The following is an 18,301-nucleotide window of genomic DNA, read 5'->3' on the forward strand; positions in this document are numbered from 1 at the left end:
CTTTTTAAAAAGTGCAAGTATATAGAGAGACCTATAAAGAAGCTGTTTAAAAGTTTCATTATCAGACTTTAAAAAAAAAATAGACTGAGTGACCAAAGTATATTCCTGTAAGTCAAAAAGGCAGATGGGGATAGGGAGAAGAAAGGAGGCATTCATTTTCTAGGAAATTGAGGCGAGAGAATTGCTACTAACACCCTGTACACATTGACAACAGAAATAAATATATACATTGAAAAGTTATATGTTAGATCTAATAAGCAGGCTGCAAAAGATCGATGTGTTAAAAAAAAAAAAAAGGCATTATTGAATTAAAACGAAAGTCATTCAGAATTATGGAATGTCCAAATTAGAGAAGGAAACTGTCAAATCTAAAAATCCAACCCTTTCATTTTATAGTTGAGTTAACTGAAACAGTTCCAAAGAAGTAGATTAACCAAGTTGACACTGCTAATTAATTGTGGATCAAGAACTACAATGAAAGTCTATTGAGCCCTATTTCTGCTATTCAACACTACATATAGCAGAGAGATGAATAATTCTGAGACTATTACTCCTACAGTAAGCATTTTAAGATAAAGGTAATAGTGAGAAAAGTCTGATAATTCTAGGTCTGAATAAAAAATTTAAATAAGTTTCTGGCAAGCTAAACATAAAATAAGAACTAAGATGGAAAAATTTGTCCATCTGCCTTTCTTCAAAAGATGAAAAAGAATTGAAAGTGTTTAAGGAGTATTTTAAAGGGAATATACCAATTGCAAGAAGGGTTTTTTAGCCAAGCTGTGAGAATTCCATGTTATACTCACCAAAATATCACATAAGCCAAACAGGTGGATTGTTGTTTATAGTTTCAAGAATTATTTACTTAGTAAACTGGTAGAGGGTCAATGTTGAGTCTGGATACAATTTAAAATCACTTGTTTTCTAATTATTTTAAAACATAAAGATCCAAACACTGTTTTTCTAACTAATGGGAAAAATAGGTTAGAGAATATTCAACCATAAATCTCTTTAATAATTAAAAAAACAAGAACATTAGTTGGAATTTTTTTCTTTCTGAATATTAAAAGATATTAAAATTTTCTCTCCATCTCTTTTTTTCCACATGACATTATAGTTTTCCATAGGGACTAGAAAGGTCATAAAATAATTTTGTGTAAATAATTGTTGGTATCAAACCAGGCACACATAATCTATCTGAGGAATATATGTAAACCACTAAATTGCCTGATAAATACATATGTGCCAATGATCATCTAATAAGAAAATTGTCCTTTAGTTTGCACTTATCCTAACTTTAAATAGGTAGCAATTATTTATATGCATCACTTTAAAAATATGTGAGGAAGCAAGGGCATGCATAAATTTAGAGATAAGTAAGATATGATATAGTATAAACAAAACAGTTCATCTTGTAAAGCATTCTCAACTTCAAAGTCATTTATTTAGGACTCGTAGAGGCAGGCCTATTCCAATGTGTGTTAAGTGGACAACTTCTATCCTAAAAATATTATTACTTGCAATTTAAAAAGAGCAGCAGCAAACTATGAACCAGGTTGGTAATGTAAATTGAGAGCAAACATTTCAGATTTAAATTACATTTTTGTGGCTATTAAAAAAAAAAAAAGCACAACAGAGGTATAGGTTTTGCTCACAAGTGATCATTTAATCACTTAAAAAGTGAAATAATTATGACCAAATGTAAGCATGACAGAAAAAATTTAAATACAAACTGAGAACCAAGGGAAAAAAGGTCAAATTTTATCCCAGAACATCCAGGGTACACAAATATGAACTAGGCAAGAATATTTCTCAAATGGCTTATGCCAAAATCAGAGACACATGGTGATGTGGCTGATATCAAAATCACTTGGGCGTCACACACAACTATAATTAGCGATGGGTGAACCTCAGCAGGATTAGATACGCCTCCTAAATTTTAAATGCTTGCTTGGAGCTAAATTTCTGTGAACCTCTTTGGTCTGGTAATCAGTCTAGGAGTCTTGTAGAAACAAGCTTTCTCGAGATATTTCCATTGCTTCGTGGTTTCTGGCAACATTGAGCAATCCACGGAAGCGAGATTTTCTAAGAGTGTTTTGTTATTTCCATTTCCTATCCCAGCTAAAAGCAAAGGCATGAGAAGAGTGAAAAAAAGTTGTTGTTGTTGTGTTTTTTTTAAATATACATCTAAAAAAATTTCAAACATTAAAAAATAGGTTTTGAAATCTCAAATGCAATTCAAATGTTACTGGTGGTGCTTTAAAGAGTTGAAGGAACTAATAATGATGAAACTGTATGTCATTAGCTGAAAAAGAAAGTCTGGCAGGGAAAGAACCTAAGAATATTTTCTTAAATGGAAGATGCTCCTATCTAAACTAGTTTTCAAGGAGATTTAAAAGAGTCAATTTTGATAGATCAAGGACTCAAAAAATCATAATTCACCCAAAAAGGATAACAAGGATTGACTTTTGTCATACATGATTAATGAGGCCCTAGCTTTGTCTCCTTACCAAATTTCATTTAAAAACAAAAACAAAAGCAGTTTCAAGTCTTGTTTAAAGTCACAACACTGCAGCATGTTATCCATTACCATTTATTCCTTTTCTAAACTTCAATAGCAACACAGTCTTTGAAAATTACCATATATACTTGGTTTGCCTTGGGAATTTCTTATCTTATGCATCAGGGACTAAGCAGAAGAAACTCGATTATCATCCAAAAGCCATAATAATACAAAATTTACTTGAGGATTTTCAATTTACATTTCTCTACATTGTTTAATATTTATTTTTTCTCAGAGTTCTTAAGAAACATCATCTTATGTCCCAACATTTCAGATGTTACTATAAATATACATATATGACTCTATAGATATATTATAGCAGAATCCCTTTCTCCCCCTGGAGCATTTTATTCATAACTTTCACTTTGAAAGACTCAAGCTAGTCAACTTTTATTACCCTTCGGGCTCTGTTTCGGACCCTCTGGACTTCACCATCATTCCTTAAATTGCCTTAATACTTTCTCTTTCACCAATCCTCCTCTTTTCAGTTTCCTTTTATGTTTTTTTTTCAATTAGAACATATGTTCCTTGTGGGTAAGAATAGCACTTTTGTTTTACTTGTATTTAAATCTCCTAATTTAGGGCACTACATATCAAAAAGCAAACTCTAATTAGATGTTTGGAAAATTATTGACTTTTCAAGTCAAATTTTGGGGATTTAAAAAGGATGATCATTTCCATTTGAAAAGCAAAATCCAATAATTGAAAATGAGTGTGCTCCTAAATAACAGTATGAATTAAGAAAAGAAATTCAATAATTACCAAGAAAATATAAAGTGTTTGGAAATTTTCATTATTTTTTATTTGTTTGTTTTGATGGGGGATATGGAGATAACTGCCAAGAACATAGGTTGTTTTTAGATGGAGAAAATGTTTTTGAGAATGTGGAGCTAGAATGGGATAAAACTTTGAAAACAAAAATAAATTTTGTAAAATTCCTGAATGTGATCTGTCTGGGATAACATTATGGAAGTCAGTTTTAGCCCAAAGCAAGGTTGTCTGAGTAAATCCTATATCTTTAAAACTAAGAGATCATAATGGAAAGGCTGAGAGATTTGTAATTATAACAATGTTTGTAAATGGCCTCTCAAGTACTAGAACAAGATTTTATTAAAGTCATATTTTTCTAACATTAAATTTCAATGTTCTGCTAGTAATTACAAATGTCAAGAACAGAACTTAAGCTCACTGGCATGGCTTGTTTACTTCTACGCACACATGTCAAACACAGGGTTCATTAATGATTTCAAGGTGCAAGAAATGATAGCAATCACAATTCACTACTGTTGATTGCTATTATTCTTTCCTTTATGATTAGCATCTTTATCTGTTAGTAAGTGCTTCTGTGTACAATATCTTGATTCCCACAACATATTAAACAACTCATTTTATACCTTCACATGGTATAAATGAAAGAAAGCTCATAAAGCTAACTATTATTAGTAGTATTATTACTATTATATTCCATTGCTAATGAAGATTTTAAGTGTTTTGATTTTTTCTCCTAAGGAGGGGGCAAAAAAAAAAAAAAAAAGACTAAACAGAAATCATCAGAGTAATTATAATGATCTATTTTTGGATAATAAAAAAGTCAAATTCACTGACTATAAAACCAATGTAAATTCCTCTTTAGAATAATAATAATAGTACTGAATTTAAAAACTGACATTCCTTTGTCTTAGCACTTTAAAATAGCAGAAAAGGATCAATGAATAAAAATAGTACAAAAATAATATTACAAATGAATGTGAGGTTTCTCTGGTTGACTAAGCTATGGAACTTGGATCCAAAGTCATTGAAAATTATTGCATTTAATATTATATAGACATAATGAGTGTATAATTTACACACACACACACACACACACAATATTCCAAACTCTCCTAATCAGTTTACTTGAGATTCTAAATTATGTGATTATTGTTTAAATAGAGATTTAAAATGATTCCCATTCTGGAAAACTTTTTAATCTTTAATAAAATATAGAAAATACAATATATGAATTCATATCACAAAGATGCCACTTTATTCATTTTCAACTGGAGTTTTATTTATTGGTTGTATTTTCCAAAGATCAACATTCTTGCATTTTGATTTTTTATATATCCCATACTAAAGAGATAACAAATATTACAAAATGGAACAAATATTAATTTGGAGTCTAATGATTTGGGTTGAAATTTTAGCACAGCTACTTATGGTCTCTATGCTCCTGGGCAACTCAGAATTTCTAATGGCAAAAGCCTTTATATGTGTAAAAATGTAGAAATTATATAAGATTATCACTAAGCATGGCATAGTGCAAAGAATTCTGGCCCTGCAATCATCAAAACCATTTGGTACTGGCTAAAAAATAGAGTGAATGTAATAGATTAGGTACACAAGACACAGTAGTAAATAACTATAGTAATATCCTGTTTCATAAACCCAAAGACGGCAGCTTCTTGGATAAGAACTCATTATTTGACAAAAAATTGCTAGTAAAACTTAAAAACTGTATAGATTTTTTTCTGCTATATAGCAGAAACAAGACATAGACCAACCGTTTATATTTTATACCAAGATAAGGTTAAGATGGGTACATGATTTAAACATAAAATGTAAACCACAAGCAATTAGGAGAGCAAGGAATAGTAATAGAAGATCTATGGAAAAGAGAAAAATTTATTACCAAACAGGAGATAGAGAACATAAAGAAATGCAAAATGGATAATTTTGATTACATTAAATTTAAAAGGCTAAGAAGGAAAACAGAAAGCTGAAAAACAATTTTAATTGCCAGTGTTTCTGATAATGACCTCATTTCTTAAATATATACTTTATCAAATTTATAAGAATACAAGTTATTCTCCAATTGATAGTCAAAATATATAAACAACAGTTTTCATTTCTTGAGTCAATAATGATTTGGATCATTTTACTATATGACTATAACAGATTTAGCTCTTCCCAGCAATACAATGATCCAGGATAATTTCAAGACTTATGATAGAAAATGCTATTCACATCCAGAGAAAGAACTATGGAGTGTGAATGTAAATCAAAGCTTACTATTTTCATTCCTTCCTCCCCTCCCCAGGCTGGGGTTAAGTGACTTGCCCAGGGTCACACAGCTAGGAAGTGTTAAGAGACCAAATTTGAACTCGGGTCTTCCTGAATTCAGGGCAGGTGCTCTATCCACTGCGCCACCTAGCTGCCCCTATTTTCATTTTTTTTCCCCTTTCTTGTCATTTTCCATTTTTTTCTGATTTTTCTTTCACACGACTAAAATGGAAATATAATTAATATATAATTATTGCATACATCTTGGGGAGGGTGGGAGAAAAATTTGGAACTCAAAGTCTTACAAAGTGGATGTTGAAAACTATATTTACATGTAATTGGGGGGGAAATACTATTAAGTGGCAAAGAAGGAAAAAAAAAGAATACTGGCCTTGGTGACAGAAAAAAAATTAGAACCAAATGATTTGGGCAAATCACTTAATCCATCTGAGCCTCAATTTCCTCATCTAAATAAACAGTGATATGCTTACATAATACAGTAACAATATGATATAAGAAAAGTACTTTATAAATAATTCTACAACAGGAGTTATCTTATAATACTTTGATAGAAATTTAATGTCATTAATATGGTTACTCTTCATTATGATCAGTTCACTCCCTATCTCATCATATACCACTTTTGATAACCACTTGCATATTTCATCTTTAGTAATATGTTGCAACTTATTCAAACCCATCACATACCTCCCCCCCTGCCATTGCCCTCTAGATGATTCCCAACTTTAAGAGGCTATTATTGTAAGAAGTCTAAATCTTATGATTATCTATCTAGTTAGAAGTGGTTCTATGGAAAATCATCAAACCTATGCACTGGATAAAATGGCAGACCAGTATGGATTAAGTTCATTTTCAAGGTACAATTTTTTATTTCATTCCATTTATTTAAAACAATCTAATTACCTCTATAGCCTCTTTAAGAAATCAAACACCAAAACAAAATGCATTAAACTAATCCAAATGCCTAAATTCAGAACATATGCACACACTGCATTATGAGACAAAGAAATCCTAGAAATCTTACTCAGGAAATATATGGAGTACCATACTCCAATTGATACCTGGAAGGTTAAATGTGAAATTAGGTCTTAAGAAGAAAGATAGGATAAAATCAGTACAACTCACAGATATGCAAAACAGAGTGAATATATAGGTTTAGTCCATGATGTTTGAGAGTTTCTGTGCCAGCAGAATCAATAATGTCCCTGCATTATTCACAATCTTTAATAATAAAACACTCAGGAAATTAAATTATTTTATACCACCCTGCATATTCTACTCTGAATACCTACAAAGAACTCTTTTGAGAAGGTAAGAGAAATTTAAAATGGTTAATATAAACTATGGGGAAATAAGGAAAGTGGAGTTTGCCCTATTTCCCTGTACCTGCCAAGTGTTTCTCATGGAACAGAGAGGGGAAAAAAAAGTTTTTCCAAATATATGTAATCTTAATTTGATTAAGAACTCATAACATTTTGTTAGGATAAAAAAAAAAAAAAAAAAACAGTCAAAAAAGCACTAGACCTGGAGTGAAGATGTTGATTTGAGTCCTATCTCGAATGTCTAAAATATATATATTTATTTTTAATATATATTAATATATACTATATCTTATATTAACACATATCATATATAATACATCATGTATATATTATTATATATTTTATATATCATATAGATAGATATAAATGAGAGAGTATGTATGAGTTTCTTTCTTCTGTAAAGATAGAATAATAGTACTTTCATTAACTACCTCAGACAGTAATTACAAGGAAGTCATGTTAGACATTGTGACACAAAAAAATATAAGATATTGTTATACTTAATGAGACCCTTTCTTCAATAATATGAAATATATTCATAGTAACACTGAGAATATTTTCAAAAGATGGCTATTGAGTCACTGTACTAATAACTTTGAATTAAAACACAAGAATAAAATACAAGTCAAACTCTGTTACAATGACCTCTATGGAAATGTACAAATTCTCTTTACTGTACTGGATTTTTGTTAAGATATTACTTGAAATTAGACAGTCACTGACTGCGGTTTAGAAATTTGTTATATGTGGCATGACCTATACATAAAATTGTACTTAACTGCAGTTATATTTCAACAAAGATTTTCTCAACTTTTAAAACTAGGATAATCACCTTTCCAAGTTTAATCTTAATATAACATTCTTGAGAAAGAAAAAAAAAAAAAAAAAAAACAAATAAATCACTACCATATATCTGCCAACTCACTGGCAGAGTCTTTCATCTGCCACAATATGCAAACATCCAAAGTTGAAAATTACTCTAAGCAACATTAATGATTTGTCTTAAAACTTTTCATCATTGTTAAGACTTATAATATCTCAATATGTCAAAAACAAACAATGACCCTAATTTTATAGCACTGTTTTCAGAGGTTACAAAAAGACTTAACTTAAAATTAACATTTGACAAATTTTTATTAAGTACCTACTATGTGCAGAACACAGATTATGAGACAGAGTTAACAGGTATAACTTCAACAAAAAATATTAGAATTTGAATTGAAGGGAAGTTTATAAGAAAGTATTGCTATCTGATAGGAGAAAGTTGCTATTGATGCAGATGCAGTAAATAGTAAAATGAAGCTCATGGAAGGCTTCTTGGATAAGATGGCATTTGAATTGGGCTTTAATGAATGGTTAGGAACTCATAGGTGATAAAGCAGAGAGAGGTCATTTATTTCTCAAAGTAAAGAGGCAGGCAATCTGGATGATGGGGAAATGGGCAAAAATAATTACAGAATATATACTATATTTTAAGAGAGAGTATTATGAGAATAGATTTTAAAAAGAGATAAAAGATAAGGTAGCACAGGATTACAGATGGCCTTTAATGCCCAGCCAAAGGACTTTGACATTTACTTTTCTGAATAATTATTATTAGGCAATAGGGAGCCACTGATGACTTCTGAACAGAAACATGATGTGACACTAAGCATGAGGAGCACTACTTTAACAGAAGTATAAAGGATGGACTGATGAAGATGGTGTGGAAATAATGAAGCATAAAACTTACTGCAATATTCCACATGAATACTAATGAAGGCATGTGTTACAAGGATGGTAGTAAAAATAAAGAGGAAGTACAGAGGAAGGTAAGGTTACAAAGTTGTGCTCATCAGATCTTGGTAAAAAAAAAAAAAAAAAGAAACGAGGGAGAAGAAAAAGATGAAAGTAATCAAAATATTTTGAACACTGAAATCTGAGATAACGGTGATGCTATGAAGAAACAATAAAATCAAAAGGCAGTAGATTTAAGGGGAGAAGATAAATTGGAACTGCATACATTGTATTTGAAATGAACTTTCCTCATGACAATCTTATGAGATAGGTAATAGAAGTATCATTAGCTTCAGTGTTCAGATGAGGAAAATTAGGTCAAGATGAGAGTTTTTAACTCATGCTTTTTACATTATCAAAGCTATCCCTCTAAAAAAAATTGAATATTTCCTTTCAAAACTATTTAGTTTCTCTGACTTACCAAAAAATGATTTCTAATAAAACAATGTTTTGGGAGTTAGCTTTGGGTTTCAATACTTTCACAAAAAGAACAAAAGAATTATAGTAACAATTTATGTAGAAAGTAAACAACTAAAAGTAAATAGTAGCACTTCTAAAACTGTGATCCTTTGATACTAAATATACAGTCTATATGAACAACATTTTGTTGTGCATGTATTTATTGTGCTAGGTAGAAATAAAATCATGGCTTTTTAAGGAAGAAATGCTCTGATATGAGAAAATTTCTTTGCACTTTTGAGGAGATAATCACACACATTTCCAACACATGCCTTCATTGTGAAGAATAGCTTATAATACTGTCCTAGCTATTTTTTTTAAATTTTAAAATTTTTTTATAATATTATCCCTTGTATTCATTTTTCCAAATTATCCCCTCCACTCCCTCCCCCCATGACAGGTAATCCCATACATTTTACATGTGTTACAATATAACCTAGATACAATATATGTGTGTAAATACCATTTTCTTGTTGCACATTAAGTATTAGCTTCCGAAAGTATAAGTAACCTTTAGGGTAGATAGACAGTAGTGCTAACAATTTACATTCACTTCCCAGTGTTCCTTCTCTGGGTGTAGTTATTTCTGTCCATCATTGATCAACTGGAAGTGAGTTGGATCGTCTTTATGTTGAAGATATCCACTTCCATCAGAATACCTCTTCATACACTAGCTAATTTTTTTTTTTTTAACAAATAATGTAAATTGAAGCAACACAACAAATCAAGAGAAAGCATCTTATCACCTATTAATGTATATCTACATGACAAAAATCCTCATTTTTTACTAAAATTATAAAAACAAAATAATCATATGCCCAACAAGTTCTGTTCATAGAACAAATATTTATTAAATGCATACAACGTAGAAAACTATGCTAGAAGATGGGATAAAGTTTTAGGACAATTCCTATTCTCATAAATTATGAGCAGAAAGATATATACATAAGCAACTATAAAAACAATTGTATCCGCTCTTAGCGGGAGGTTGTACACCTAGAATAAGGTGACAATTCATGGAAATTTCTTGAAAAAGATATTTATATTCATTGTTGCAACTTCCTCTCCTCTCATGTGCTCCCCATTTGACTTTTCTGTCTCATCATTGCTCTCCAAAATTATCAATGATTTCTTAATTACCAAATTTAATATTTTCTCAATACAAATCTTTCTTGGTCATTTGCAGTGTTCTTGTTTGGTGTTCCAGAGGTCTTGTAGCAGCCTTCTTTTCAGTAATCATCACAGAATAGCCGGGGATAAAGTCCAAAGTCCAAATTCTTTATTGTGTCCTTGCCTGGGGCTTGGCTAGCTTTCTTGAGGCTCTTCAGATAGGCCTTGGTTTCAGGACAGGCCAGCCACCAGGGTGGTGTGAGATGGAATGAATCTCACTGAGTCCGAGGGCTTGTGCTTGGGCTTCCAGCTACCACAAAGGTGGATGATGGAATGAATCTGTCTCTGAATCCGCCTTGGCTGAGTTTGTCCCAGTTTATATGCTCTATTATATTAGGAGATTTACAGTATTCTGAGTATAAACCAATCATTATATCACTAGGGAACCATTATTTGTTATAAGATTAAATCAATCATACTGAACTAGAGAACTATTAAGCACCATGTTAAACTGGATAACCATTGGCTTATCAATTCCACTGACTTAGCACCTTATAAGAATCCTTGTTTCAAGTACAGAGTTCTGGCCCCCTAACAGTCATTCTGACATATTTGATAATAATGACCATCTTGCCTTTTCTTTACCTTTCTACAAATCATGTGCAAGTACTATCTCCTGTTAATTTATTGCATAAGTACAAAAGGTCTTTTTACAAGCTTCTGAGCAAGAACTAAAGGCACATAAAAAGGCTTCAAGAAACAAATTCTATCTATCTCTCTTCTTCCATCCCTTCCATCTTCCATACTACTCCCTGTAGTGCCATGCAAGGCAAGAACTGCTGTGGACCTTCAGGGACGGGCAAAAATCTTGGACCCAATCACACCACCAGGCTGCCACATGGCTGGGAATGCTTGGCACCTTTGTTACTTCTGTCACTACTGTTTTTCTTCTTCATCTTACCATGAATAAAGATCAGAAATAGTAATGTATTGGATTACAAACATATGAACTTTGAAAATTGGAAGGCATCATTAGAGGTTCAATAACTAAAGTCAGTAAGAGTGTTTACCAGAGAAGCAACTCATGAAGAATGATGTTCTTCATCCAGCCCAGGAATGAATCAACTTAGCAATAAAAATATAGTATCATGCATGCAAGGGAGCAACTAGTCTATCAGAAAAATCACAATCATCACATCACATGAGGGAAATTATTTGTAGCAAACACTTTTAAGTTTGAGCCCACTCTATCCAGGGGGTAACGTGTAAGATGGGGAAGAACATTGTGCTTTGATTTTTGTTATACATTCTCAATAAACACCCCTTCCTAAAAGCCAAATGATAGGCATAGATTAAATAATCACAGGAATATATAATCGGCATTTGCTATTGAGGAGAACATACCTGATAAAAGGGCTCATAAGCAACAGAACTAGGAGGTAAAATGACCTCTTAAGGTTACACCTAGATGCCTGAGAGAGAAAACAGCCAAGAGAACTGACCTCACATTATGATTTTGGGTTGAGACAGTGATGCCAGATTAGGATGGTAATTTCTAGAAAACTGGATCTTGGTTCTCTGTTTTTACTATTGCCTTCCCCCCCCCCCTTGTAGCTCAGGATCTGGCAAATCCTTCATAGTCCCTTTAATCTATATGCAGGGGTACAGGGTAACGTCAGAACTCAGACTCTTACAGGCTTCAGATAGACCTTAATCAAGTCCCATTTAAGGAGATTCTCAAAATGTGGGTGGCTTCCTGGTCCATATGGAAGTTTTTATCAGCGCAGGCCTTAGCAAATATGAGAATTCCTAAATGCCTCCAAAACCACCTTGCCTCACTTAAGAAATTATAGTAAAAAGATTATTGGTCAGAAATCAAAAAACCTGAGTTTGGATCCCATCTTCTAAAATTATCAGTTTTGTGATTTGGGGAATTCATTTGAACCTCTTTAAGAGGTTTTTTAGCTATAAAATGGAAAATAACATTTGAGAATTATTACTATTATTCAATGCATTTTCAATATTAATCAAATTAAAAAGTAAGACAGGCAAACATCTAAATACCAGATGAAATGAATGTGGGTAGGGAGGATTGTTACAAAATTATGATAGATTATCAGTAAATGTATAATTTATATACCTATTTTATGTACTGATATAATAGCCAGGGTCACACACAAATTTCTGGGGTAAAAAAAGGTCATGAGTGGAAAAAGTTTAAGAAGCCCAGGGGCAGCTAGGTGGCACAGTGGATAGAGCACCAGCCTTGAATTCAGGAGGACATGAATTCAAATCTGGTCTCAGACACTTAACACTTCCTAGCTGTGTGACCCTGGGCAAGTCACTTAACCCCAGCCTCAAGGGGGGGGGGGGGAGCCCTGATCTAAATTTTCCTATAAATTCTTACTTTACTGAAACTTCTCTTGTAATTAAATGACCCACATTCCCAACTCTTTTTACATCTCATGTGATCATAAATAAGTCATTTAACCTCTTGAGGCAGATGGAAGTTCAGTGGATAAAGCCCTAACTGAAATTGGGACTCAGACATTGAGTATGATTCTGAGGACTCAGAAATTGATCCTAGACAAATCTATTTGCCTCTGTTTCCTCAACTGTAAAATGGAAATAATAATAGCACCTACTTTGCAGGCTTGTTATAAGAATTGAAAGAGAAAATGTTTGTTTAAAAAAAAAAAAAAAAGCACTTATCACAGTGCTTGGTAAAGAATGAATGCCAAATAATTGCTTATTCTCTTACTATGACCCACTTCCTAATCCCTTTTTGAACATCAGGTTCCTAATCTGTAAAATAAAGGGGTTGAACTAGATATCTCTAAAGTTTCTTGCAGCTCTCAGTTTATGATCTTTTTATATTCTTTGTTGTATTTTCTCAACTTCAATCAAGGGCAAGGACCATGTCATATTTCATTTTCTTACCCTCAAATTCTGCTTCATGGTATTCCTTCTGGATAGTAAGTACAGTAGTAAAAAATTTTAGGAAAATAAGCATTATTATGAAAATACATTTTTTTCTGATTGACTCAATACTTTCTAAGGAGCTGTCCTGTGGAAATTTTTCTGACATAAACTCTCAGAAGCTGTTATAGCTTTGACCACAAGAAGTTATCTGCCTATAAATTTCAAGTATAGCTATCTTACATTTAAGAAGCCTTAAAGTATTTTCCTTTCCTAAGATTTTAAGAGCAATAAAAAGAACAATTTTTAAAAATCTTAAGTATTCATGTTATAATACTCTTCAAGCCCAAAGGCACCAACTTAGTATGTATTAGCGTGTAGAAGGAATTATATGCTCAAAAATGATAACCTCAAATAGCTATGTGCATCCAGGTAAAATTTAATGAAATCTTTCAAAGTATATGAAATGCTCATACATATGAATAAAAAACAAACTTTAAAATCCCCCAAATATTTATATTCATACCCTTGCTAAATGTTCTTTAAGAATATGAATGTCACCACTACACACCTGTCAGATTGGCTAGAATGACAGGGACAGATAATGCAGAATGTTGGAGGGGATGTGGGAAAACTGGGACATTGATACATTGTTGGTGGAATTGTGAATACATCCAGCCATTCTGAAGAATGATTTGGAACTATGCTCAAAAAGTTATCAAACTGTACATACCCTTTGATCCAGCAGTGCTACTACTGGGCTTATATCCCAAAAAGATCTTAAAGAAGGGAAAGAGACTCGTATGTGCAAGAATGTTTGTGGCAGCCCTCTTTGAAGTGGCCAGAAACTGGAAACTGAGTGGATGCCCATCAATTGGAGAATGGCTGAATAAATTGTGGCATATGAATTTTATGGAATATTATTGTTCTGTAAGAAATGACCAGCAGGATGATTTCAGAAAGGCCTGATGAGACTTACATGAACTGATGCTGAGTGAAATGAGCAGGATCAGGAGATCGTTGTATACTTCAACAACAATACTATATGATGATCAATTCTGATGGACGTGGCCTTCTCCAACAATGAGATGAACCAAATCAGTTCCAATAGAGCAGTAATGAACTGAACCAGCTACACCCAGCGAAAGAATTCTGGGAGATGACTATGAACCACTACACAGAATTCCCAATCCCTCTATTTTTGTCCAACTGCATTTTTAATTCCTTTACAGGCTAATTGTACACTATTTTAAAGTCTGATTATTTTTGTACAGCAAAATACCATTTGGACATGTATACATATATTGTTTTTAATTTATACTTTAACATATGTAACATGTATTGGTCAACCTGCCATCTGGGGGAGGGGAGTGGGGCAGAAGGAGGGGAAAAATTGGAACTAAAGGTTTGGCAATTGTCAGTGCTGTAAAATTACTCATGCATATATCTTATAAATAAAAAAGCTATAATTAAAAAAAAAGACTATGAATCTCCACCTATACCAAGATAAGCTCGAAATGGATTCATGATTTAGACATAAAGAATGATATTATAAGCAAATTAGGAGAACAAAGGAAAGTCTATCTATCAGAACTGTGGAGAAGGAAGGAAATTATGAACAAAGAACTAGAGAACATTATGAAGTGCAAAATGGATGATTTTGGTTATATTAAATTTAAAAGATTTTGAACAACAAAACCCTGCAGACAAAATTAGAAGGGAAGCAGAAATCTGGGTGGGGGAGGGGATATTTACATCCAAGGGTTCTGAAAAAGGCCTCATTTCTAAAATATATAGAAAACTGACTCAAATTTATAAAAACCATTTGTCAATTGATAAATGATCAAAGGACACGAGGAGACAATTTTCAGATGAAAAAATAAAAACCATTCCTAGTCATATGAAAAGATGTTCTAAATCATTATTGATCAGACAAATAAAAATTAAGGCAACTCTGAGTAACACTACCTCTCACCTCTCAGATTGGCTAAAATAACAGGAAAAGATAATGATAAGTTTTGGATGGGATGTGGGAAAACTGAGACACTAATACATTGTTTATGGAGTTGTGAATTGATTCAACCATTCTGGAAAGCAATTTGGAACTATGCCCAAAGGGCCATCAAATTATGCATACCTTTTGATTCAGCAGTGTCATTACTGGACCTGCATCCCAAAGAGATCATAAAAAAGAGAAAAGGATCCACATGTGCAAAAATGTTTGTAGCAGCCTTTTTAATAGTGGCAAGAAACTGGAAACTGAGTGGATGCTCATCAGTTGGAGAATAGTTGAATAAGTTATGTTATATGAATGTTATGGAATATTATTGTTCTAGAAAAAATAAGCAACAGGATGATTTCAGAAAGGCCTAGAGAGACTTACATGAACTTATGCTGAGTGAATTGAGTAGAACCAAGAAAACATGGTACACAGCAACAAGATTATACAGTGATCACTTCTAATGGAGATGGCTCTTTTCAGCAATGAGGTGATTCAGGCCAATTCTAATACTTTCTATGGAGAGAGCCATCTGCATCCACAAGGAAGAGTGTGGGAACTGAAAGTATATTACAATAAATATATCACAACAAACTATTTTCATCTTTTTTGTTATTGTTTACTTGTTTTTGTTTTCTTATTTTTTTTATCTGATTTTTCTTATGCAGCATGATAAATGTGGAAATATGTATAGAAGAATTGCACATGTTTAACATATTGGATTATTTGCTGTCTAGGGAAGGGAGTGGGAGAAGGGAGGGAGAAAAATTTGGATACAAAGTTTTGCAAAGATGAATGCTGAAAACTATCTTTGCATATATTTTTAAAATGAAAAGCTATTATTTTTAAAAGAATATGAATTTCCAGAAATTTCTATGAAACAAACTTCTTCCTTTCTTTCTTTGTTCATTTGTTTTGCTGAGTCAATAGGGGTTAAGTAACTTGCCCAGGGTCACACAGATAAGAAGAGTTAAGTATCTGAAACCACATCTGAATTCAGGTCCTCCTGACTTAAGGGCCAAGATTCTATCCATTGCTCCACCTAGCTGCCCCCAAACTTTTTTTTTTTTTTTTATTGCACAAGGAGGGAAGCAGGCAGTAGGTGGTGCAGTGGATAGAGCAGCAGCTGTGGACTCATGAGGACTTGAATTCAAATCTGAATTCAGACACTTAACATTTTCTAGCTATGTAACCTCAAAACTAGCTCCCCCCCCAAAAAAATTGCACATGTGTGTAAAGACATTATTCTTCAAAACAATATTGACATAGATGAAAGGAAACGTGCAAAGACTACCATAAAATGTGAACAGGGGAACAGCAAATATATAAGAACCAAATGAAGAAACAGAAATGTGACAATAAATAAAGGGTGCCTATCAAATATTAGGTAATAAAATTTAGGAAAGTGAAAAGGGGAAATCATTTCCAAAAGAGGATGGATTTGGGGGGGTTTGGGGGAGTTATTGGAAATCAGTTTGTGGTTTATTTCAGTTTTTTAATTATTATTATTGTTTTCTTTTTTTAAAACTTGCAGAAATGTAAATTAGAAAAATTTTGGAGAAACTACTGTTGAACTGAACTATTATAAGAATAGAGGATTATAAGCAATTGCTGTGCCAATATTCTCTTGGGCAAATTCTTAATTAAATCCAGGACATTTAGAATCATCTATTTATGATTCACAGGTGGAAAAAAATCATTAATATTTTCCCCATAATTTTATCTTGAACTACAGTCTAGCACAGGGGGGGGGAAGAGAAAGTGGGCACAGAGCTGACTCTGAACTCTGTGTTACTGTGGGAAAGTCAATGAATTCTCCTTGTTTCACATTCTTCCTCTGCAAAATGGGCAAGACAGTACTTGCTACTTCCATACCTCACCTGGCTCTTGTGAAAATTAACAAGATAATGTTTGTAGAGTGCTCTGAGACCCTTAAATGAAAAGAATCAAGGCTGAAAAATACAATTTTAATCCCATTTTGACACTTTTTCAGGTAAATATTTGAAAATTTTACTAACTAAATTGTAGATTTATGAAACCTAATATCATTTTCCTATACTTATTATATTAGGCTCCCCCCCAACCCGCCCAGGATGAGGGTCTGTCACAAAAGCATCTGTGTAGGGACAATTCAATCTCCTAGCATTTTAGCATATGTATATGTATATGTGTATATACACCAACCCACCCACCCACCCACCCACACACACACACATATATATATATATATAGTATGTATATCTCCCTCAAGATGTTATAAGTCAATCTTATGAAGCCATTGAGCTACAAAAATTTCTCAAACTAAATTACCTAAATAAGCCATAGAATTAGTTCATGGTGATAGGGAATAGTTTTTTTTTTTTTTTTTTTAATTCATCATATAATGCTTAAGACTTATGCTGAATCAAAAATCACTTAGCCAATTTCCTTCATTTTTCAGATCAGGATATTTAGGCCTTAGGGAAAATTATGCCTTGGAGTCCTAAAGCAAAAAGATACCTTAGAGGTAAGGCGATTTGTGGGATCTCAGATTCAGGATTATGGAGGTATCAATTACACCTGAACTAGAATCCCAGTTAAGAAAACTCTCAAAGTATATGAGGTATTTCCAAATTTGTTAGTGGTGTCTTTATTGACTCAATATTTAGCAAAGTTGAGAAATCTTGAATAATTCCCATAACAACTTCCCCACTTCTGACAAGTTCCATGCTTTCTTTAGCAGTGCCATCAGAGTTCTAGAGAGTAGTTGTCAGGATGGCTAGTGACTCAATGTTGTTCTTGTACCCTGTTTCAGTCCCCACACCAACAAAAGATGCTAGTCTATAGCTTAGAAAGTATGATATTAAGCATTTGTTAAGTTACATGCCAGGCACTATGCTAAACACAGGTAAGACAAAGAAAAACAAAACATAATCCTTGCCCTCAAGGAGCACAATCTAATGGGATTAAAAAACATGTTAATAACTATGTACAAACAAGCCAGATATAGGATAAATAAGAAATAATCAATAGAAGAAAGGCACTAGAATTGAGAACTGAAAAAGGTTTCTCTAGAAAGTAGATGTTCCTCAGAACTTGAAGGAAGCCAGGGAA

General features: G+C 32.8%; 1 protein-coding gene across 10 annotated transcripts in view; it reads right to left on the reverse strand.

Moving 5' to 3' along the window:
• BNC2 (basonuclin zinc finger protein 2) overlaps nt 1–18,301 on the reverse strand; it is a 530,176-nt gene that overhangs the window by 234,705 nt on the left and 277,170 nt on the right. The window lies entirely within an intron of this gene.

This window comes from Sminthopsis crassicaudata, chromosome 1, assembly GCF_048593235.1.
Source record: "Sminthopsis crassicaudata isolate SCR6 chromosome 1, ASM4859323v1, whole genome shotgun sequence".
NCBI classification, from domain to species: Eukaryota; Metazoa; Chordata; class Mammalia; order Dasyuromorphia; family Dasyuridae; genus Sminthopsis; species Sminthopsis crassicaudata.